This window comes from Rhinoderma darwinii, chromosome 5, assembly GCF_050947455.1.
Source record: "Rhinoderma darwinii isolate aRhiDar2 chromosome 5, aRhiDar2.hap1, whole genome shotgun sequence".
Lineage (NCBI taxonomy): Eukaryota > Metazoa > Chordata > Amphibia > Anura > Rhinodermatidae > Rhinoderma > Rhinoderma darwinii.
Window position 1 is genome coordinate 251,254,546 of NC_134691.1, and position 25,347 is coordinate 251,279,892.

Sequence of the window (25,347 nt, forward strand, 5' to 3'; positions counted from 1 at the left end):
ATTAAGGCCCTGTTCACATCTGCGTTGGGCATTCCATTGCTCTCCTCCATCAGAGGAGCAGAACAAGGGAATAAAAGGATACGACAGTTCTATTGCCAAACGGACAGCACCGGTGTCCGACAGAACCCATTGACTTTAATGGGTTCCGTCAGCTGTCCGTCGGGGTGTCCGTAGATTTACCAGAAACAATAGCGCAGCATGTGCACCATCCATTGACCCATATGCCATTTATATTGCTGTCACTTTGACATTACTAGGGCTGGTGTTTGCGTAAGAGAGCTGAAAATGGGTGGGATAGTTTTGTATTGCAAAACATAATATGAACATCATGCCTGAATGTATTCCTATCAGTGGCGGTCACATGGCAGGTTGTCCATGGCCAGAAGCATAAGTCGGACTATATAATGGCAACATAAGTATTGTATACAATATTGCTTTCGCTTGAGTTACCTTTAGGAGACCAATAAAAAGAGCGAACAACAGGACAAAAAGTTGTATATGAGAAAGTGCCGTTATTTTTAATTTTTCTGAAGTACAATAACCCTCTTAAAATACACTCATATGGCTTCACTTTTTTCTGTTTATTATTCACTGTCTATGCCTTCAGTCATCACCAGAGTTTATGTAGCTCTTAGCAAGTATAAACAAATTCTACTGTATTTCCTCTGGCACCGTTGGATTACTGTATGCCAGTTTTTTTTTACAATGGACGTCACCAAGTACAGTTTGGACTAGACAGGATTTATGTAAAGAAATGTTTTACGCGTCGTGACGTGTTGCTTTTTTCTTTCTTCATATAATCGCACATTATTCCACTATGCATTTGATGGTATGTTTTCATGTTAGCTGCTATTTAGCTATCACATGAAACAATATTTAAATATAACAGGATATGTAACTTATCACTTGATAGTACTACTATTCTGCCACAAAAAATTGCTGATGGTACAGAATTTGCCATTGTTTTTTAGGTATCGATCTGTATAGCAGCTGCTCATAAACGGCTTGCATACAGTAAATACTATATGGAGTGGAGAGTGGATGGCCACCATTGATGCCATTTATCATTCAACAACATATTAATTTAATCTGCATAGCATATACCCCTGACACATCCTGGCACACTGAAACACAGCCCAAGAAAATCCGTAAAAAATACTGCACCAAATCCCTTGTGACCTAGTGACACACTATGTTAATTATTTTTTTCACTTTACTTTATTAATTAAAAAAACATTTCCATTTTACATATCAATATATAATTTTTTTTAACCCATCCTTTGACACCCCCCCCCCCAAAGAATATTCATATAGTAATAATAATATTACTGTTTTTTATGTTGGAGTTATTAATTTAAGACTTTTTCATAGGGTTACATAGATTGAATCCATGGATTCATAGTCACATAAAAACTGGAGATTTTTTGCTTTCTCAAAGCAATTCCATATTATAAATTTCGAGTTTTAATTATTCTATTTCTCTACTCTGGTTCACCCTGAGCTATCCATTTTTTAGCGTTCACCAATCAAGCAGTAAAAAACTATTTAGCCACCAAATGTTTCATTTTTCCAGAAATCATCACCCAATCCATATGACCGAATAACCATATTTTTGGTTTATCTGGGATTAACTAGCTATGTTCAGTTCTTGATAACTAGGTGGTGTATTCCATGTCCAGTCATGCTGCCCTAACTGTGTATCTTTAGCCCAGACACTAGCTAGTTCAGTCATACATATAATAACCAAACTCTAATTGTGGCTTAGTGCAATAGTGTCCAATCCCTGTAACATCCAGTTCCAAGTGGTACTTGAGTAAAAAATTATCTAGTATAGGGTGATACAGTAGACCGGTTTTCAGTCATGGTAATGTAATAGGTTGGTATCCATTCTCAGTGACACAGTTAATTGTTTTTCTGTCCATTTGTAATTCAGTTATGGATTACCCTCACTTACTGCATCTAACCATGATATCCCCCATGTAATTTTAGCCCATAATCTGTAGAAATTTACAGTTGAGGGGTACATTTGACTTAGTGTATGTGTTGTGTATAATAATAAGTCATTAAAACTACTGTAACAGGTTGAGGGGGTTAATCTGCCAAGGGAGATATATCCCTAGACGCCTATTAAGGGGTTAACATAGGGTCTTCCCTCCACACAGGTGGAGGGTAATTTAACTCAGAGAAAAACACTGCTGGGAGTGTGTGTCAGGGTGAGGAAGCAGAGAAGGTGAAAACGGGGTTGCTACTGAACAGATGTGACATTTACAGAGGGATGAGAGCAAACCTGTCATGGAGCGGGGTGTGGACCCACTGGGCCGTACCGCGTAGCGGGATAGCAGCTGGACAAGCAGGTACAATGCAATGTCTATAGTTCAGAAAGGGTACCTGAGTCAATGTAGACAGTAGCGGTATATTCAGGCTATGATGAGGCTCTGACAGTAGACAGACACCAGGCGGAGTGCGATACAATAGATGCAGCGGAGGGCACAACACGACTTCAACTTTTGACGGCACAGATGCACGGTAGCACAGGATACAGGGTACAGGCAGCAGGAACGGGTAACACTGGGAACTGGAAAACACTATGAGACCATTTACAATGACAAACTTTAGGTAACACAATAACGCTCAGGCAAGGATCGAGAGGGCAGAGTCCCTTTTATAGTCCTGAAGCATTCTGGGCTGATTGCAGTATTCTGCAACTGTGCACGTACTGGCCCTTTAAGGCCGTGCACCCGCGGGCGCGCGCCCTGTGGGAGACGGTGTCCGGACCAGGAAGTGAGTGCCGGCATCTCTCAGGTGGTAGATGCCGCCGTTAACTCGCTCGTCCATGGCCGCGGCCGTCAGAGGATCAGGACGACGGTCCGCGGCCATAGACATTACATAACCCCTGCAAAGGGCTGGACTGCGGGAGTTATACCTGGACTTTTGTTACGTGAAATGTTTCTTGCCATTCTAACCTTTGTGTATGCTGATGAGACAAGCTACCGCTGTGTTTGTTGGATTTCCCTGATTGAAAGAGAAATAAAGCTTCTAGAGTCCTTGTTAAACAAGAATACTGCACTGAGAGTGTCTCTTTGTCTATCTACATTCCCCAAACTGCTACATATGGTGGAGAACGCGGGCATACTGTCTGCGCTAGTTCATGGTTGCTAGGAGCAACAACAGAAAGAAACACTTTCAAGAGCCAGCAGTGAATATATGTCCTGGGTGAAAGCTGGGTGAAAGCTGCTACCCTGATGTCCGTACCATCTGCCAACATGGAAGAGTTAATCCAGCAGCTGGCAGAGGCCACTGTGCAGCAACAACAGGCCAATGTGCAGCAACAACCAGTTCATGCTGAGGCCATGCAGGCCCAACATCAAACCAACAATCTGCTCATGCAGCAACTGGCAGCATTACAACTAGCTGGGACTGTCCAACAGGCCTCCTCTCAGACTGTTGCACAGAGCAACTCCAAGAAAGTGCTGCTGAGGGCAATGCAACGGATGGTGGAAGGAGAGGATGTCGAGGCCTACCTTTTCCTGTTTGAACGTACTGCAGAAAGGGAACATTTGCCGGAGTCTCATTGGGCTGAAGTCCTGGTGCCGTTACTAGCAGGTGAGCCGCTTAAAGCTTATTGTGACATGTCTGAAGAAAATGTAAAGGACTATGTCTTGATTAAAGCCGATATACTCGCACGGCTGGGTGTTTCTTTGTTGGTTCGTGCCCAAAGGGTACGCTAGTGGCAATATGATGGCAATAAGCCTCCCAGGTCCCAAGTGCATGACCTGAGGATTCTGATCGATAAATGGCTTGACCCAGAGAGGTTGTCTTCGTGGGAGGTGGTGGATCGGATCATCACTGAACGCCTGTTTTGGCTCTGCTCAGTTGAGAGACCCAAGTCTAAAACAAGCATTTGAAAATGTAAAAATTGTGAATGATGTGGTTAAGGAAGCCTGGCAACAAGAGATCAGTCTTTATAAAACTGTGGTGGAACATGTGTCCCAGATGCAGGACAGAAAGCCCGTAGTCAGACAGCACTTGCTCCAAGCACAGGAAGCTCAGTACAGGGTATACAATCAACCTGCTAAAATACGTGACTTCAGCTCTTGTGAACGCGTGTTAGTGCTCATCCCAACGGTAGAGAGCAAGTTTCTAGGTAAGTGGCAGGGACCCTTTGAAATTATAGAGAAAATCGGCCCAGTGAATTATAAAGTGTTTCAGCCATCTAAAAGAAAACAATATCAAATTTATCATGTCAACCTGATTAAGCCCTGGAAGGAGAGGGAGTCATTTTCCACAGGGATAGTGCCCAAAAAAGGTGGTGACAATGAGATAAACAAAGTGAAAGAGGTGGCTACCTTGTCCCAACCCCAAAAACAAGAGGAGTATAGGTTTAAAGTAGAGCACAGGGCCGGGGAAAGACATCAGAATGCGGATGCCCTCTCAAGGATACACTGCCTGGTAGGAGTAAGTGTCCAGACCTGCGGCCTGGAGCAAAGGGGGAGATGTGTAACAGGTTGAGGGGGTTAATCTGCCAAGGGAGATATATCCCTGGATGCCTATTAAGGGGTTAACATAGGGTCTTCCCTCCACACAGGTGGAGGGTAATTAACTCAGAGAAAAACACTGCTGGGAGTGTGTGTCAGGCTGGGTTCACACGACCTATTTTCAGACGTAAACGAGGCGTATTATGCCTCGTTTTACGTCTGAAAATAGGGCTACAATACGTCGACAAACATCTGCCCATTCATTTGAATGGGTTTGCCGACGTACTGTGCAGACAACCTGTCATTTACGCGTCGTCGTTTGACAGCTGTCAAACGACGACGCGTAAAAATACAGCCTCGTCAAAAGAAGTGCAGGACACTTCTTTCAGACGTAATTTGAGCCGTACTTCATTGAACTCAATGAAGCACAGCTCAAAATTTACGACTGTCAGAGAAGCCACGCAAAATGCGAGGAGGAGCATTTACGACTGAAACGAGGCAGCTGTTTTCTCCTGAAAACAGTCTGTCATTTCAGCCGTAAAAGCCTGCTACCGTGTGCACATACCCTCAGGGTGAGGAAGCAGAGAAGGTGATGACTGGTTTGCTACTGAACAGATCTGACATTTATAGAGGGGTGAGAGCTAACCCCTGCAAAGGGCTGGACTGTGTGAGTTACACCTGGACCTATGTTACGTCAAAAACATTTCTTGCTATTCTAACCTTTGTGTATGCTGATGAGACAAGCTACCGTTGTGTTTATTGGATTTCCCTGATTGAAAGAGAAATAAAGCTTCTAAAGTCCTGATTAAACAAGAATAATGTGCTGAGAGTGTCTCTTTGCCTATCTACATTCCCCAAACTGCTACACTACATATAGAAGAAAATATCTAGAATAACAAAGGTACGCACCATGAGAGTACATTATCTAGTGCCAATGGTAGGTCTAATCTTTCAATGACTGTTATTTCAATCTCATTATGATAAAACATCTTTGTATAACTATTATTCCACGCAAAATAGTAGCCACCGTGTTTCAGTTATTATTTTTTTTAACAATATACTTAAATAAATCCTTCTGCTTTCAGACAAATAATGGGCTTCATGTGTCATAAAAATAAAAAGTAGCTTAGATGTGTGTAATGTCCCCCAAGACATTACTTGTGAGATAATGTGTTGTAAATGTATTTTATGAAATTTTTGCACTTTTAGGTACTGTCACTTTAAAATAACAAATAAGAAATTGCAATGCACTGTGTTACAGCCTATGCAGGGGTGGCTTGGACTAAGAAGTTTCCAGAAGGTGGGAGAAAATTAGGACTTAAAGAGGCTATGTCACCAGATTTTGCAACCCCTATCTGCTATTGCAGCAGATAGGCGCTGCAATGTAGATTACAGTAACGTTTTTATTTTAAAAAAACAAGCATTTTTGGCCAAGTTATGACCATTTTTGGATTTATGCAAATGAGGCTTGCAAAAGTCCAAGTGGGTGTGTTTAAAGTAAAAGTCCAACTGGGCGTGTATTATGTGCGTACATCGGGGCGTTTTTACTACTTTTACTAGCTGGGCGTTCTGACGAGAAGTATCATCCACTTCTCTTCAGAACGCCCAGCTTCTGGCAGTGCAGACACGCAGCGTGTTCTCGAGAGATCACGCTGTGACGTCACTCACTTCCTGCCCCAGGTCCTGCATCGTGTCGGACGAGCGAGGACACATTGGCACCAGAGGCTACAGTTGATTCTGCAGCAGCATCGGCGTTTGCAGGTAAGTCGATGTAGCTACTTACCTGCAAACGCTGATGCTGCTGCAGAATCAACTGTAGCCTCTGGTGCCGATGTGGCCGACACGATGCAGGACCTGGGGCAGGAAGTGAGTGGCGTCACAGCGTGATCTCTCGAGACCACGCTGTGTGTCTGCACCGCCAGAAGCTGGGCGTTCTGAAGAGAAGTGGATGATACTTCTCGTCAGAACGCCCAGCTAGTAAAAGAAGTAAACACGCCCCGATGTACGCACATAATACACGCCCAGTTGGACTTTTACTTTAAACACGCCCACTTGGACTTTTGCAAGCCTCATTTGCATAAATACAAAAATGGTCATAACTTGGCCAAAAATGCTCGTTTTCTAAAAATAAAAACGTTACTGTAATCTACATTGCAGCGCCTATCTGCTGCAAAAGGACATAGGGGTTCCAAAATCTGGTGACAGAGCCTCTTTAAGAGGGGTTCAGTCGCAGTTAGTGTCAGTTAGAGTCAGTTTGCGTTAGTTGGAGTCAGTTGGAGCTGGAGAGGAAGAGAGTGGTACCTGGGTCCATCCATCTAGGATCCAGAGACAGGCTGCCTTTAAAATCAGGCCATAGTAAAGCTCGCAGGAAGAAAGAAATAGCCTTAAGAGAAGGAAATCTTCTGAAATCTACTAAGAGTAACAGGAATCCATTCTTTGGACTGTGAACAAGTTCACCATACATGTTGGTGAGTCTCATCATTCTTATATCCGCCTTTACTACCCTTACTTATAGGCTGAGAGCCATTACACAGAAGCAGAAAGCTGCATTTATGGACAGATATCTTATCGTCCCACTGAATTGACAAGGGCAGGAGACCACAAGGAAAGTAGAGAGAGAGAGAGAGTCCCCCGCTCCTGCATCTGGCGGTTTTTTGTATTACAAGGATTGAGTTATTTGTAAGAGATGTGCCTCCATTTCATATGGAAGAATGTAACCGCCATTTTATATGGAAAACTCAAGTAAAATTGTGCCGCGAGCAAGCCTGTTATACTGCCACTCTTCAGCCTCCTGTCTTATTTTGCACCCATAACATCAAGGACACCCCAAAACACCATCAGGACAGGAGCAGACACAGGGAGTGGCCCGGGGGAAATCAAGAGACTATTATACTCATTAACCTGTGGAAACCCCTTCGAGAAAGGGAAGACCTGTTGGCCATCGTGATCCACACTGAGAGCCGAGCCAGCTTTCAATTTGTGGGCATAAGCGTTTCCCCTTTCCCATCACTTCTCGGGTCACCCGCTCGCACGCTACATTTGCAACCAATAACTTTTCCCTTTTTGAACGACTTATTGCTATGGTTTAGTGGAACCGCTGGGTGATCTGGGTGTTACTTTCAAATTACAAACAGTTAAACAGGAATACAATATGCCCGTCCTATGGGAAAACAAGGACACTTTCTCTTCTCAAAAGTTTTGTTACATCAGGTCAAAGGTTTCTCTTGTCTTCCACAAAATGTATTTACCTTACAATCCATAGCACAAGTAACCATCTTCCCCTGTGAATTTGTATATAAATTCACACTGCCACTTCTTCCATCCGATACCATCAGATCTCCACAGAAACATGTAGGTCTAGTGTAGTAACCTACTTGTGGCAACTCCTGCCGCTAGGCAGCTGACCAAACTTATTTGGGTGTTTTGCTTAGGAAACAGTGCTTTAACCCCTTTAGGTCGCAGCCTGTTTTGGCCTTGTGGCACAGCCCATTTTTTAAAATCTGACATGTTTCACTTTATTTTTCTAGGACGTTACAAGGTTTAGAACTTTAGCAGCAATTTCTCACATTTTAGAGAAAATTTCAAAAGGCTATTTTTACAGGTACCAGCTTAGATCTGAAGTGCTTTTGACATATTAGAATCCCCCAATAAATACCCCATTTTAAAAACTGCTCCCCTCAAAGTCTTCAAATCAGCATCCAGGAAGTTTCTTAACCCTTTAGGCATTTCACAGGAAATAAAGCAATGTAGAGGGGAAATTGACAAATTTCATTTTTTTTTTTCCGAATTTCATTTGTAATACATTTTTTTCTGTAACACAGAAGGTTTTACCAGAAAAACACAATCAATATTTATTGCCCAGATTCTGCAGTTTTTAGAAATAGCCCACATGTGGCCCTAGTGTCCTAATGGACTGAAACATCGGCCTCAGAAGCAAAGGAGCACCTAGAGGCTTTTGGGCCCTTCGTTTTTTTTAGAATATATTTTAGGCACCATGTCAGCTTTGAAGAGGTCTTGTGGTGCCAAAACAGTGGAAACTCCCCAAAAGTGACCCCATTTTGGAAACTAAACCCCTCAAAGGAATTTTTCTGGGGGTATAGTTAAAATTTTTGACCCCACAGTTATTTTGCTATATTTATTGGAGTTAGTCTGTGAAAATGAAAATCTCCTTTTTTTTCTGAAAAAACATAGAAATTTGTAATATTTACAAGGAATAAAGAAGGAATTGCACCCCAACATTTGTAAAGTATCTTCTCCCGATTACGGAAATACCCCACATGTGTAATAAATTGCTGTTTGGACCCACAGCAGGGCTCAGAAGGGAAGGAGCGCCATTTGGATTTTGGCTCGCAGATTTTGCTGGATTGGTTCTCAGTGCCATGTCGCATTTGCAATGCACTACAGGGACCAATACAGTGGAAACACCCCAAAATGACCCCATTTGGGAAATTACACCACTCAAGGAATTTTGCTAGGGAATAGTTAGCATTTTGACCCCACTGGTTTTTTTCAGAATTTAGTGGAATTAGGCCGTGAAAATGAATATCAACATTTTTGTCCACTAAAATGTTTCTTTTTTTCATTTTCACAAGGGATAAAGGAGAAAAAGCACCCCAACATTTGTAACGCAATCTCTCCCGAGTATGAAAATACACCACATGTGGTAATAATTGATTTATTTTAATAGAAATTAATTAACCTTTGCAGGACTGATCCTTTTTTGCTTTTGCATTTTAGTTTTTCACTCCCTGCCTTCCAAACGCCATAACATTTTTATTTTTCCATCAATAGAGTGGTGTGAGGGCTTATTTCTTGTGGGAAGAGTTGTAGTTTCTATTGACCCCATTTAAAGTACCCTATAATGTACTGGGAAACCGAAAATAAAAATCTTTGCAGGGTAAAATTGGAAAAAACTGTGATTCCCCTATTGTTTTTGGGTTTCGTTTTTACTGATTTCACCGTGTGGTAAAAAAGACAACTTAGCTTTATTCTGTGGGTCAATACAATTATGGTGACACCAAATGTATATAATTTTTTTTATACTTTACTAGTTTTACAAAGAAAAAAACGTTTGTTAAAAATAAAATAGTGTTGTATTAACACTTTCTGAGAGCTATAACTTTTTTTATCTTTTGGTCTATTGAGCGGTGTGAGGGCTTATTTTTGGCAGGACGAGCTGTGGTTTTTATTGGTACCATTTTTTGGTACATACAACTTTTTGATCACTTTTTATTACATTTTATTTAGAGCTAAGGTGACAAAAAAACAGTAATTTTGGCGATTGAAATTCTTTATTTCTTACGCCATTCATTATGCGCTATAAATGACAATTTTACTTTCTTCTTTACTTTCTTCTGCGGGTCGGTGCGATTAAGTATATATTTTTTTATGATTTACAGCGTTTGCACAATAAAATCACTTTTTTACAAAATAATGAATTTTCTGTGTCACCATATTCTAAGAGCCATAACTTTTTTATTTTTCAGTCAAAACGGTGTGTAAGGACTTGTTCTTTGCAAGACGGGTTGTAGTTTTTATTGGTACTATTTTGGGGTACATGCGTCTTTTTGATCACTTTTTATTCTATATTTTGGGATGGGTGATGACCAAAAAAGAGTGATTCTGGCATTGTTTTTCGTTGATTTTTTTCGGTGTTCACTGTGCGGTAAAAATAACATTATTGTTTTATAGCTTGGGTCGTTACAAACGTGGTGATACCAAATATGTGTACTGTTTTTTAAAGTTTTAATTTTTTTCCTATAATAAAATACTTATTATAGGAAGAAAAAAAACGTTTATTTTGACAGTTTTGTACTTTTTTATTTACTTTTTTGTAACTTTTTTTTGAACTTTTTACACTTTTTTTTTTTTACCTGCAGCACTGATCGCTGCTAGAATACATTACATTACCTAAGTAGTGTAATGTATTCCAACTGTCAGTGTGACGTCACTTCCATATTGGCTTCCAACATGGCAGAACCGGAGGCCATTGTCTGGCCTACAGATGCCATCACAACCATCGGCAACCTCCGCAATTGCATAGGAGCTGCTGATGTGCTACAAACCCCCTAAATGCGGCGATCACAATCTATCGCCACATTTAAGGGGTTAGTTGCCGAAATCAGCGGCGTTGAGCCACTGATCGGCAACAGTGGAATGTCAGCTGTCGTGGACAGCTGACCTCCCGGTTCCCGATGCACACTGTCACCGACACTGTAACCGACAGTGTGCATCGGGAACGACACAGTGACTTCCTGTCACTCTGACACGAAGCCTATCAGGAGGCTGGTCCTGATAGGCTTCCGTACATGGCAGACATGGAGGCCATTGTTTGGCCGCCGGTCGCCATGCTAGCCATTGGCAAACCTCACAATTTCATTGTGAGGTCTGCTGATGTGCTAGAAACCCCCTTAAAATTCGGCGATTGCAATCGATCATCTCATTCAAGGGGTTAATTGCCGAAATCAGCGGAAATGAGCCGCTGATCGGCAACAATGGAGTGTCAGCTGTCGGGGACAGGTGGCCTCCCGGTACCCGGTGCACAATGTCACCGAAAGTGTGCACCGGGAACCGCGCAGTAACTGTATGTCCTCGTGCGCTGACAGTGGCCACCATGACATACAGTTGCGTTGTGGTTCACCTAGGGATTAAATAATTGAATGTTGTACAGAAAAGAGCAATAACTTTTGGTGTTATTTTTCACACACACACACACACACACACACACACACACACACACACACACAAACACACACACACACACACATCGATCAGCCAATGTGGTTTTTACTTTGACACATACCACCTACCTAAACATTGTTGTGGACCAAGTACACACCTTCACTACAGCGGTATTCCCTAATCAAAATGGCCTCTTTCTGCAGGATAGTGCGCACAGCCACCCTGTAAAAATTTGTTCAGGAATGGTTTGAGATACATCACAAAGAGTTTAAGGTGTTAACTTGGCCTCAGATCCCCAGATTTCAAACCGATCGAGCATCTGTAGGATGTGCTGGAAAGTTCAATCAGTGAATGCTCCACCTAACATCTTACGGGACTTAAAGGATCTGCTGCTAACACCTTGGTGGCAAATACCACAGAACACATTCAGAGGTCTTGTAAAGTCCATGCCTCAACAAGTCAGAGCTGTCTTGGTGGTAAATGGGGGGCCTATACATTATTAGGCTGGTGGTTTTAATGTTATGGCTGAATCGTGTGCGTGTGCGTGTGTGTGTGTGTATATATATATATATACATATACATCTATATATATATGTATATATATATATATATATATATATATACAAGAATAGAATCCATCAGCACAGGCTTAAATGAAAGGGGGTGCCAGCCTTGGGGAACTGACCACTGTCCCTCTAGACAAAAATCAGTAAATAGGCAGCACTCCCAAAGTTTACAGAGAAAAAAGAGGGTGCTTTATTGACCCCGAAAGGGGTCAATAATGCCTGGTTTTAATATTATGGCTGAATCGTGTGTGTGTGTGTGTGTGTGTGTGAGTGTGTGTATATATATATATATATATATATATATATATATATATATACACTACCGTTCAAAAGTTTGGGGTCACCCAGACAATTTTGTGTTTTCCATGAAAACTCACACTTATATTTATCAAATGAGTTGCAAAATGACTAGAAAATATAGTCAAGACATTGACAAGGTCAGAAATAATGATTTTTATTTGAAATAATAATTTTCTCCTTCAAACTTTGCTTTCGTCAAAGAATGCTCCATTTGCTGCAATTACAGCATTGCAGACCTTTGGCATTCTAGCTGTTAATTTGCTGAGGTAATCGGGAGGAATTTCACCCCATGCTTCCAGAATCCCCTCCCACAAGTTGGATTGGCTTGATGGGCACTTCTTGCGTACCATGCGGTCAAGCTGCTCCCACAACAGCTCTATGGGGTTGAGATCTGGTGACTGCGCTGGCCACTCCATTACAGATAGAATACCAGCTGCCTGCTTCTTCCCTAAATAGTTCTTGCATAATTTGGAGGTGTGCTTTGGGTCATTGTCCTGTTGTAGGATGAAATTGGCTCCAATCAAGCGCTGTCCACAGGGTTATTCAAAATCCCTTTTACCTTGTACAAATATCCCACTTTACCAGCACCAAAGCAACCCCAGACCATCACATTACCTCCACCATGCTTGACAGATGGTGTCAGGCACACTTCCAGCATCTTCTCAGTTCTTCTGCGTCTCACAAATGTTCTTCTGTGTGATTCAAACACCTCAAACTTCGATTCGTCTGTCCATAACACTTTTTTCCAATCTTCCTCTGTCCAATGTCTGTGTGCTTTTGCCCATATTAATCTTTTCCTTTTATTAACCAGTCTCAGATATGGCTTTTTCTTTGCCACTCTGCCCTGAAACCAGCATTCCGGAGTCGCCTCTTCACTGTAGACGTTGACACTGGCATTTTGCGGGTACTATTTAATGAAGCTGCCAGTTGAGGACCTGTGAGGCGTCTATTTCTCAAACTAGAGACTCTAATGTACTTGTCTTGTTGCTCAGTTGTGCAGCGGGGCCTCCCACTTCTCTTTCTACTCTGGTTAGAGCCTGTTTGTGCTGTCCTCTGAAGGGAGTAGTACACACCGTTGTAGGAAATCTTCAGTTTCTTGGCAATTTCTCGCATGGAATAGCCTTCATTTTTAAGAACAAGGATAGACTGTCGAGTTTCACATGAAAGCTCTCTTTTTCAAGCCATTTTGAGAGTTTAATCGAACCCACAAATGTAATGCTCCAGATTCTCAACTAGCTCAAAGGAAGGTCAATTTTATAGCTCCTCTAAACAGCAAAACTGTTTACAGCCGTGCTAACATAATTGCACAAGGGTTTTCAAGTGTTTTCTAATCATCCATTAGCCTTGTAACACAGTTAGCAAACACAATGTACCATTAGAACACTGGAGTGATGGTTTCTGGAAATGGGCCTCTATACACCTATGTAGATATTGCATTAAAAACCAGACGTTTGCAGCTAGAATAGTCATTTAGCACATTAACAATGTATAAAGTGTATTTCTGATTAATTGAATGTTATCTTCATTGAAAAAACCTGTGCTTTTCTTTAAAAAATGAGGACATTTCTAAGTGACCCTAAACTTTTGAACGGTAGTATATATATATATATATATATATACACTGTAGATAGATAGATAGATAGATAGATAGATAGATAGATAGATAGATAGATAGATAGATAGATAGATAGATAGATAGATAGATAGATAGATAGATAGATAGATAGATAGATATGGATCACACAAACAACACAAAAGTTTGAACAGCACATTCCAACAAAATGAAACAAAATGTTTATGCAGGTGCAAGAATGCCTGTGACTGCAAATATACAGCAGAAACAGAAATGGCGACAGCACACTGCGAACAGTAATGCCACCTAAGCCACTAAATATAAATAAATATGCATTACTGCTAAATTTACTTACAATAGGGAGGTTCTTAGTGCACTTTTTTGATCAAAAAGTGTTTGCCCAACTGCCACGACAAGGCGTCCTCTATAGAAGGAGACCTTCTCTGTACGCACATACACCCAGAACTGGGACTAAGCCTACATATATCTGGGGATGGTAGGAACCAGCATTAAGCTAGTTAAAATCACCCAGGGTGGAATGGGAGGAGTGCAAGATCAAAAAATGGAGGTAGTCACTAACCATTTTGTTGGAATGTGCTGTTCAAACTTTTGTGTTGTTTGTGTGATTCATATATGTGGGGTTGGTGACTGCCCCCATTTTTTGATCTTGCACTCCTCCCATTCTGCCCTGGGTGATTTTAATTAGTTTAATGCTGGTTCCTACCATCCCCAGATATATGTAGGCTTAGTCCCAGTTCTGGGTGTATTGTTTATTCCCAGTTGCAAAACGACAGGCTGGTTCCCGTTATACCTTCCTACTTGAAGCAAATATATAAAGAAAGGGGTAGTGTATAAAATATAACCTTTAATTATTTTTCCATTTAAAACTGGAATAACCATATGTGTTGGGATTGTGCTATTAAAGAAGAGCATATGCAGCACTAAAATATTCAGCTTGCCAAGTGCTTTTGAAACATCCAGAACATATACAGCAGGGTTGCTCAGGATCACTTAGGTAACACAATCGTTTTCTGTCTGTCCCTTGCGTCTAATTATACCCTCACTGTTGACAACTATACGAGCACCCGTTCTAAAAAGAACGACCCAGTTGTCTCTGGAACCTGTCCCTAAAATAAAAACAGTATTCTAATTCATGCTCCTACGCGTTTCACCAGTTGTACTGGTTCGTCATGGAGATATGGAGCCTCACGGCTTGACAGATAATGTGGCAATGGCAGCGAGCACTTGAAACCACGCTTTTTTTATATGTGCATAAACTCCGCCCACTGTGGGGGCTCAGTCAATGGACATCCAATAAAATGAGAGCGCTATTGCATCATCGCCCTCCCCTCTATACCGCGTCCTACGTTACCTGCACAGTGGGCTGATGAGATAGTATCGTATAGGGGGTTCGTTCAGCCATTCCCCTATATGGCTAGTGTGCTTTTCTACCTCAAAATTACACAGGTCAATTAGCTGATCTCAGAGTAGATAGATAGTTCAGATGGCGTAGCCGAAATGTATATAAATTTGCGATCAAGGCATTATTGGTTAACTAAATGGTTTCGTAAATCCCATTTTTTTTTTATTATAGGTTCTAACTATTGATGTATGATCATTTAGATCTAATATAAATATGAGTGCTGTAGATGAAGATCATGTATCATATTTAGTCTCCTATCATTTATTTGCAAATATTGTAAAGCATTAGATATTTGAATTTATTAAGCACATATACCATAAAGTATACTTACATGTGATCTGAAATATCACATGAATCGGTATAGAGGATATTAAATTCATATTTCAGAGGAAGCAAGCATAATTGAGGTTTTCATTCAGACCTTCTGGAGTCACTCATCTTAGTCTGTGAATCCAACGACATTCTATTTGAAATAAATCCCTATCCCAGTTGCCACCTCTCTGGTTAGGTTCAATGTGTTGTATTCCTTGGAATTTGATTACTTTAGGGTTACCTCCATGCATAGCCCATATATGTCTGGCAATAGGAGTATCTCTTTTATTTAGGATGTCATTGTAGTGATCCCTTATGCGTCTCCTGAATTCACGTTTGGTTTTGCCTATATAGTCCATAGGGCATGAGCATTTGGCCATGTAAATGACCCCTTTTGTTAGGCAGCTAATAAATTCCCTATTAGCATATACTCTGCCAGTAATTGTACTTGTAAATGTCTTGGATATTAGTACCGAGTCGCAAGCCAGACAATTGCCACATTTGTAGGTCCCTATTGGTCTTCTATTGAGTCAACAGTCATCAGGGGGAACTGGCTTGTAATGACTTTGTACCAGATTATCTCTTATGCTTTTATTTCTTCTAAAAGTAATCAAGGGTCTTTCACCCAATAATTCCCTTAGCTCAGAGTCCTCCATGAGGATCCCCTAGTGTTTTTGGAGAACCTCTCTGACTTGCTCATGGGCCCCATCATATGTTCCTATAATGCGCGTCTTGTTTTTATTAACAGGTACTTTTACTTTGGGCACGAGTAGGTCACTTCTTTTTCTCTTAATTGCATTGGTAAACGCATCTCTAAGGGTATAGTCTGGATAGTTCTGGGTGTATGTGCAGTGTAGGTCCCCACCTATGGAAGACGCCTTGTTGTGGCAGATGGGCAAACACTTTTTGATCAAAAACGTGCACTAAGAACCTCCCTATTGTAAGTAGATTTAGCATGTAATGCATATTTATTTATATTTAGAGGTTTAGGTGACATTAGAGTTTGCAGTGTGTTGTCGCCATATTTTTGTGTGCTAGATATATATAAAGATCTATATATATCTATATATATATATATATATATAGATATATATAGATCTATAAATATATATATATATATATATATATATATATATATATATATATATATATATATATATAGTCCAAACACAGATGAACACAGCACTCCAACAGATCCAGAAAATCAGGCTCGTCACCAGGGGATGAATCTATTCCCCATTTTAAATAGAGAAAGACATAGAACACAGTAACGGCACCAGGACTTCAAGGTAGATGAAAACAGGGTGGATTTATTCACCTCGACAGCAACGTTTCGGTTCAACAGGAACCTTTCTCAAGCCATCAAAAACTGAACATAGTGCCAAGTATAAATAGGAGGAGCATACATTAATCAGCAATAAAACTATCAAATGTACAGTTCCAATAAAACATATAAACATATACTTCCCAATATTTCAAAAATTGATCATAGAGTGTACATATTTTTCCAAAACAAGACATACATAGACAATAAAATGTGCATGTAAGTGAAATATATATATATATCATAGATAGTGTAAATAGGGGCAATTAGGATGATTGGGAGAGAGGCAGAGTCCAATTCAATTTTTATAACAATAAACGTACTTTTTAGCGATCAATCTGTACAGAAGCAGAGATGCCAGCATGTAGTATTCGCGCGTATCTACTGCGCATGCTCCAAGATGGTGCCCAAACCGGATTTTCAATCCGGTGGAACGCATCGAGCAAAAAAATCACCACTGCACATGCGCAGAGACGGAACTTGCATTCCAGTCCTACGGCGCATGCGCCAGTGGCGATAATAGTGAAAGTAGCATAAATAATATTAAAAGCTGTGATAAATATGACTGGACATGGTCCAGGCGATTAAGTTGACACTACAATGCATCATCCAAGGAATTTAATGGATTTTGCAGTGTAGTGTCCGCAATAGAAAAAATAAATATAAGTGAAAGTGACAGTACTGTCAGTGGAGATCTGACTCCCCTTAAGAGATTTCAAAACCAATCATGTCCTAGGTAAATATAATGTGACCATAGTCACCATTATAACACGTAGAGCTAGCATGATAAGTTGGAATATTATCATCCCAAATAGGGATATCAAACATTTCCAAAACACTGTATCAAGGGAAAAGACCACATATTCCAAATATATCAGACATGCGTTAATGATCAATATAAAGCTTACTTTTATTGAAAAAACATGGTTCAAAACATAGAAGAGACGTTCCACTATAGATCTCATTCCAACTGTACAGAAGATATAAAAACACACTTAATATACTGCATCGCTGTATTCTAGATTGGATTTATTAAAGATCTGTTGATGTATATTCCAAATGGGACTATAGTGTCCCAAAAAAATAGGCCTCTACTACTTTCCAACATCCCTCATATTAGCTTAGTTCCACCGTTTTCATCTACCTTGAAGTCCTGGTGCCGTTACTGTGTTCTATGTCTTTCTATATATAGATATATATATGAGCTTGACAAGTTATTTTCTTATTTTATATTAACCAAACAATAAGTGATGTCATCCCTTAAGAAAGAGAAATGTACTGCATGTTTAACTTAGTATTTTCATAATAGGTTGTTCTTCCTTTTTTTCACAATTGCGCTTTCACTTAAGAGATTACGTTACTGAGCTTTTTAAGATCCCATCTCATAACCATAGAATTAATATGAAGTGTCTAAACACTAGTGACTCTGCTTTTATCTCTTCTTTTGTTGTCATATGCTTGGGGGAGAAAATTCTAAAGGGAGGGACATCTTTATAGCCTTCTAACATCAGTGCATACCTCTCATACCATAGTGATGTCATCTAACTGTGCGTACAATGCCTTAGCCTGTCTGAGGATAACCTTCTTCCATTTATAGGTATACCCTTGATCCATAAAAAAAACCAATATAACCTTTCGGGAAAACATTTTTTACGCAGGAGTACATCATCCAGTGATTTATTGCTGGATCAGAATTTAATGTGATGAGATTCTACTAAGCTTTGGGATGTGTTAGTAATATCTATCTATCTATCTATCTATCTATCTATCTATCTATCTATCTATCTATCTATCTATCTATCTATCTATCTATCTATCTATCTATCTATCTATCTATCTATCTATCTATCTATCATTTATTTATCTTAATTTCTGTTATTTCCTGGCAATGAATAAAACACTGAGAAGTCCTTAAAGGGATTGTCCAGGACTAGAAAAAAGGGTCTGCAGACTGGTATTGCAGTTCAGCTCCATTCGCTTGAATGGGAATAAGCTGCAATACCAGACAAAGCCCATGGAGAGATGTGTCACTAGTAAGCTTTATATAGGACAGTACTGCATTTGTACTAGATCCTTGGGTGTAGCTATAGGAGGTGCCGAGGTAGCTTTCGCACCAGTGCCCTTAAGTGTCAGAAGCCCCTTTGCCACATAGCAAGACACCAGTTATATAAGGGGCATATGGTAGGAAGGGAGGCCGTGTTACAGATTTTTCATTGGGCCCTGGCCGGCACACGGTATATTAGTGCCCTAGCCAGATTAGGCAAATTTCACCCACCCTTATAGAATCAAATTAAATTACCTCACTTGCTAATAAAAGAGATATTAACACTTTAAAAAAGCAAACTGAATAAAATAAAAATTAATCTAATAAGTCTCTCTGTCCATCCCAGTGTGATGCTTAAAGGGGTTTTCCAGTCAATAAAAATTGATGGACTATCCTCAGGATCATAAATAGCTAATGGGTCGGGGTACGACCATTCACTTAAATGGGAAAAAAGGCTGCAATACCTGTGAATCGCCGCTAAATGCGTGTCGACGATTCACAGTGAGCAAAAGAAACCGCTGCAGTCCCTTCAAAACAGCTGATCAGCGGGAGTACCCCAACCCATCAGCTATTGATGTTCTATCCTGAGGATAGGCCATCAAATTTAATTGCCTGGAAAACCCCTTTAATCATCTCTCGATTCAAACGGGGGAAACTGGGCCCCCGTGTTCTAACGATTGGTGTGGGTCCCTGTGGCCGTATCCACGCCAATCTACTAGTTATCACCTATCCAGTAAATAGGTGAAAACTGCAAAAAATAATTTACAACCGGAATATCCCTTTAATGAAACGAAAACTGGTTAAAGACATGTTTGTTTTATTATTATATAATAATGAATTAATTTATTTGGCAAACTTTTCTATACTTTGTCACCCCTCCTGCCACTCCCTCAAATATGTCATCTACGCCGCCAACACAAGAAGTAAAATAATAGGGTAGAACAGAAACACCTAATCAGACAGGCGTGCACTCGCTTTTTTCTAGTGGGGGACAGGTGTCTGCTACCACTTTATAAAGACCAATATAATCAATAATACTGCCATACTGTGACCATATAGTGGTCAGATACCAGTTCTACAAAGATGGTCTGCAACGTATCATCATGCTGCAGATAATTCAACAGCATACATAACTGACCAGATGCAGAAACAGGCAGGATACATAACTATTATTATTTATTATTATATACTAATAGAGATAAGCGGCACTCAACGTCAAATTCCAAAACGGTAGCATTGAGAAAGGTCCTATAGCAGGACGGAAACGTTAGCAGCTTTTTTGAATGAATAAAACTACACCTTTTTGATTCATCGGAGTGCTGTCAGATTTATTTTATTTTTAACTATTATATTCAGTGACTCACTGGTTACGTCTTCTCTGATTGTAATAGTTTCTTTTCATTTTCTTCTCCCTCTGGCCCAGACTGTCATGATGACTTCTACTGAAGACTGCAGAGTGTACTGACCAAACTTCTATAGCCCGATTCGCAGCTATAGGGGTTACAGAGGTAGCAGGCACACCCGAGCCCAAAGGCGCATCTGCTACATGAGAAGAATATAAATGGCACATGGTAGGTGGGGGGTCTTTATTACAGATTTTGAATTGGGACTCAGAGGATTCAACTTACACCTCTGACTTTGGTTCATCGCTTCTACAACACATCCCTACCCTCTATAACAACACAAACTCCCCAACCAGCTGCCTGATCAACACTCACAAACTGCTGCTACCACCAATAATGTGCCTGCTGCTGTCCCATGTGCCCCATTACTGTACCTACAGTGCGGCCCAATGCCCCCAAATAATGTACTATCAAAATAAAAGTGCCAGAGAAAATCGATACAGATAAAAGCAGTAGCATAGTTAGAAATTGCTAGGCCCCAAAGCGGAAACTTTTAGCTTTTAGAAATTTCAGGATGGGGCAGGGAGACATCAAAACCCAGACCAAACCCCAAATTAAAGGGGTTATCACTTAATTGGCTGTTTGATATTGAGGAAAAGTATAAGTTTAAATTGTATTCAAATGGAGAAAGATATTATAATAGTTTCACATTATTTTAATGATTTCTTGGTGCACTTAGGTTCTAAAAATAAGATATTTTCTGTAATAAATGCAAATATAATGAAAGTTATTACAGTTAAACTTAAATTTTAATCTGGTAAAATGTGAAAAAGATATTGGTGGATTGCAAGATAGCCAATGGGAAAACATTTTGAAAAGTACCATCCTGTTTTCCTTTAACGCTAATTACAAACTTAATTTAACCCCTTAGTGTCTAAGCCTGTTTTGGCCTTGTGGACACAGCCGATTTTTGCAAATCTGACATGTGTTACTTTATGTGGTAATAACTCCAGAATGCTTTTGCCTATCCAAGCGATTCTGAGATTGTTTTCTCATGACATGTTGTACTTTATGATACTGGAAAAAATTTGTCGTTAAATTCAATATTTATTTGTAAAAAAACACCACAATTGAGATAAAATTTGCAAAAACCTGCATTTTTCTAAATTGTAATGTATCTGCTTGTAAAACAGATTGTAATACCACACAAAATATTTACTAGTTAACATTTCCTATATTAACCCCTTAACACTCAGTGACGTACTATTACGTCATGGTAAGTGCCCTGTTCGCGCTCCATGACGGAATAGTACGTCTCGGGAGTAACGGCCGTTTCGGCCGTCCTCCCAACACATACAGGAGCTGTGACAGCTGCTGTCTCATACAGCAGCTGTCACAGCTCCTACAGCGGGGACCGATCGCTGTGTCCCCGCTGATTAACCCCTGAAAAGCCGTGTTCAATAGCGATCACGGCTTTATAGGGGTTAAGCTGCCATCGCCGGGCTGCTACACGATAGCGGCCGGCGATGGTGACTATGGCAACCGGACACCAAACAATGGCGTCCGACTATGCCATAGACGGAAGCCTAGTGGGTCCTGACGAAGTCAGGACCCACTATGCTTGCTGTCAGTGAGTAGCTGACAGTTCTAATACACTGCACTACGCATGTAGTGCAGTGTATTAGAATAGCGATCAGGGCCTCCTGCCCTCATGTCCCCTAGTGGGACAAAGTAAAAAAGTTAAAAAAAAGTTCAAAAAAGATGTGTAAAAATAAGAAAATAAAAGATTTAAAAGTAATAAAAGTAAAAATCCCCCCTTTTCCCTTATCAGTCCTTTATTATTAATAAAAATATATAAACAAACAAATAAACTATACATAATTGGTATCGCCGAGTCCGTAACGGCCTGAACTACAAAATTATTTTGTTATTTATCCCGCACGGTGAACGCCGTAAAATAAAATAATAATAAACCGTCCCAGAATCACAATTCTTTGGTCACTTCACTTCGCAAAAAATGGAATAAAAAGAGATCAAAAAGTCGCATGTACCTAAAAATAGTATTGATGGAAACGACAGTTTGTTACGCAAAAAATAAGTCCTCGCACGGCTTTATTGATGGAAAAATAAAAACGTTATGGCTCTTAGAATAAGGTAACACAAAAAGTGAATGATTGTTTACAAAACGTATTTTATTGTGCAAACGCCATAAGACATAAAAAAAAACAATAAACATCTGGTATCGCCGTAATCGTATCGCCCCGCAGAATAAAGTGAATATGTCATTTATAGCGCACGGTGAACGCTGTAAAAAAAATAGAATAAAAAAACAATAGTAGAATTGCTGTTTTTTAGCCACCACGCCACTTAAAAATAGAATAAAAACTGATCAAAAAGCCGCATGCACCCCAAAAAAACTACAATGAATTCCTCAAGGGGTCTAGTTTCCAAAATGCTGTCACTTTTGGGGGGTTTCCACTGTTTTGGCACCACAAGACCTCTTCAAACCGGACATGGTGCCTAATAAAAAGGAGGGCTCAAAATCCACTAGGTGCTCTTTTGCTTCGGAGGCCGGGGCTTCAGTCCATTACCGCACTAGCGCCACATGTGGGATATTTCTCAAAACTGTAGAATCTGGGCAATAAGTATTGAGTTGCGTTTCTCTGATAAAACCTTTTGTGTTATAAAAAAAAGTGGTATAAAAAGGATTTTCTGACAAAAAAAAAAAGTAGATTTCACCTCTACTTTGCTCAAAATTCCTGTGAAACACCTAAAGGGTTCATAAACTTTCTAAATGCTGTTGTGAATACTTTGAGGGGTCTAGTTTCTAAAATGGGGTGTTTGATTGGGGTTTCTAATATATGGGCCCCTCAAAGCAACTTCAGAACTGAACTGGAACCTAAAAAAATAAATAAATCAGGCAATACTTCGCTTCTTACATTATACTGATAATGAGCCGTGCCCACCCCGAGATGACCCCAGTTTTGACCGTTTGTATAAATGGAGACCCCTATTAGACCGCTTCAGTGCCCGGTTTTCCCAAGCATACACCCCCGAGAAGTGTATTTCTATTGATGAGTCCTTGGTACATTTTAAAGGGAGGGTTCAATTCCGCCAGTACCTGCCGGGTAAGAGGGCAAGATATGGCGTAAAGATGTATAAGCTGGGCGAGAGTGCATCAGGGTATACCTACAAATTTAGGATATATGAAGGGAAGGACACCAGTATTCAGCCCCCAGAATGCCCCCCCCCCTTACTGGGAGTTAATGCAAAAATTGTGTGGGATTTGGTGCACCCACTGCTGGACCAGGGTTACCACCTCTACCTGGATAATTTTTATACCAGCGTCCCACTCTTCAACTGCCTCACTCCCAGAAGTCCTGCGGCATGCGGCACTGCTAGAAGAAATCTGAGAGGCCTCCCTAAGACTCTGCAGGGCAAACACTCAGAAGGGGTGAAAGCAGGGCACAATCTAGCAGCAACATATTGTGTTTCAAGTACAAGGACAAGAGAGATGCCACACCAGTACCCATGTACCTGTACGAGGTACCAGTACAGAGACCCCCAAACCAGACTGCATCCTGGACTACTATAGGTACATGAGAGGGGTGGACTTGTCAGATCAAGCCCTGAAGCCCTACAGCGCTATGCGGTGTGGTATAAGAAGCTGGCCAGGCACATCATACAGATGGCATTGTACAACGAGTACGTGCTACGTCGATGTACAGGCCAGACGGGAACTTTCCTGGAATTTCAAGAGGTGGTTATCAAGAAACTAATTTTTATGGACCAAGAAGGGGGGGGGCACCCAGTACTTCTGGAGGCGAGGCCACACGCATCGTACCAGGGCAACACTTTCCAGGAGAAGTTCCCCAAACTGGCAAGAAAGAAAAAAGTCAAAAGAGGTACAAAGTCTGCTATAAGGGATGACACAATATATCAATGTGACACATGTCCCGAAAAACTAAGGCTCCGTATGAAAGAGTGCTTCAAAATTGATCATACATCCCATGATTTTTAATCTACCCCAGTTTTACTTACCCTGATGCACTCCGCACAGCTTATCCCCCCTCGTCTTTCCCCTCTGAGCCCTGCTGCGTGCCTAGGCAGCTGATTACAGCCACATGTAGGGTATTGACGTACCCGTGAGAACCCACATTACAGTTTATGGGGTGTATGTCTCCGGTCAAAATGCTCACTACACCTCTAGATGAATGCCTCAAGGGTGTAGTTTTTAAAACAGGGTCACTTCTTGGGGGTTTCAACTGTACTGGTACCTCAGGGGCTTCTGCATACATGACTTTGCACCAAAAAATCCCCAGTAGGCCAAATGGTGGTACTTTCCTTCAGAGCCCTCCCATGGGCCCAAACGGCAGTTTATCACCACAAATGGGGTACTGCCGCACTCAGGACAAATTGTGCAACAGAATGGGGTATTTTATTTCTTGTGAAAATTAGAAATTTTCAGTCAAAACGACGAATTATTGGAAAAAATTATTTTGTTTTAATTCCCAGCCCAATTCAAATAAGTTCTGTGAAAAAACTGTGGGGTCAAAATGGTCACAACACCCATAAATGAATTCCTTGAGGGGTGTAGTTTCCAAAATGGGGTCACTTCTGGTGGGTTTCCATTGCTTTGATACCTCTGGGGCTCTGCAAATGCGACATGGCACCCGAAAACCAATCCAGCAAAATCTGGACTCCAACAAACACATACCACTCCTTTGATTCTGAGCCCTCCCATGGGCCCAAATGGCAGTTTATCACCACAAATGGGGTATTGCCGCACTAAGGACAAATTGGGCAACAAAATGGGGTATTTTGTTCCCTGTGAAAATAAGACATTTTGATAAAAAATGCCATCTTATTGGAAAAAATGTCATTTTTTTTATTTCACAGACCAATTCAAATAGGTGCTGTGAAAAAACTGTGGGGTCAAAATGATAACCACAAGCATCAATGAATTCCTTGAGGGGTGTAGTTTCCAAAATGGGGTCACTTCTGGTGGGTTTCCATTGCTTTGATACCTCTGGGACTCTGCAAATGCGACATGGCACCCGAAAGCCAATCCAGCAAAATCTGGACTCCAACAAACACATAGCGCTCCTTTCCTTCTGAGCCCTCCCATGGGCCCAAACGGCAGTTTATCGCCACAAATGGGGTATTGCCGCACTCAGGACAAATTGGGCAACAAAATGGGGTGTTTTGTTCCCTGTGAAAATAGGACATTTTGATCATAAATTACATCTTATTGGAAAAAAATAAATTTTTTTAATTTCACAGCCCAATTAAAATAGGTGCTGTGA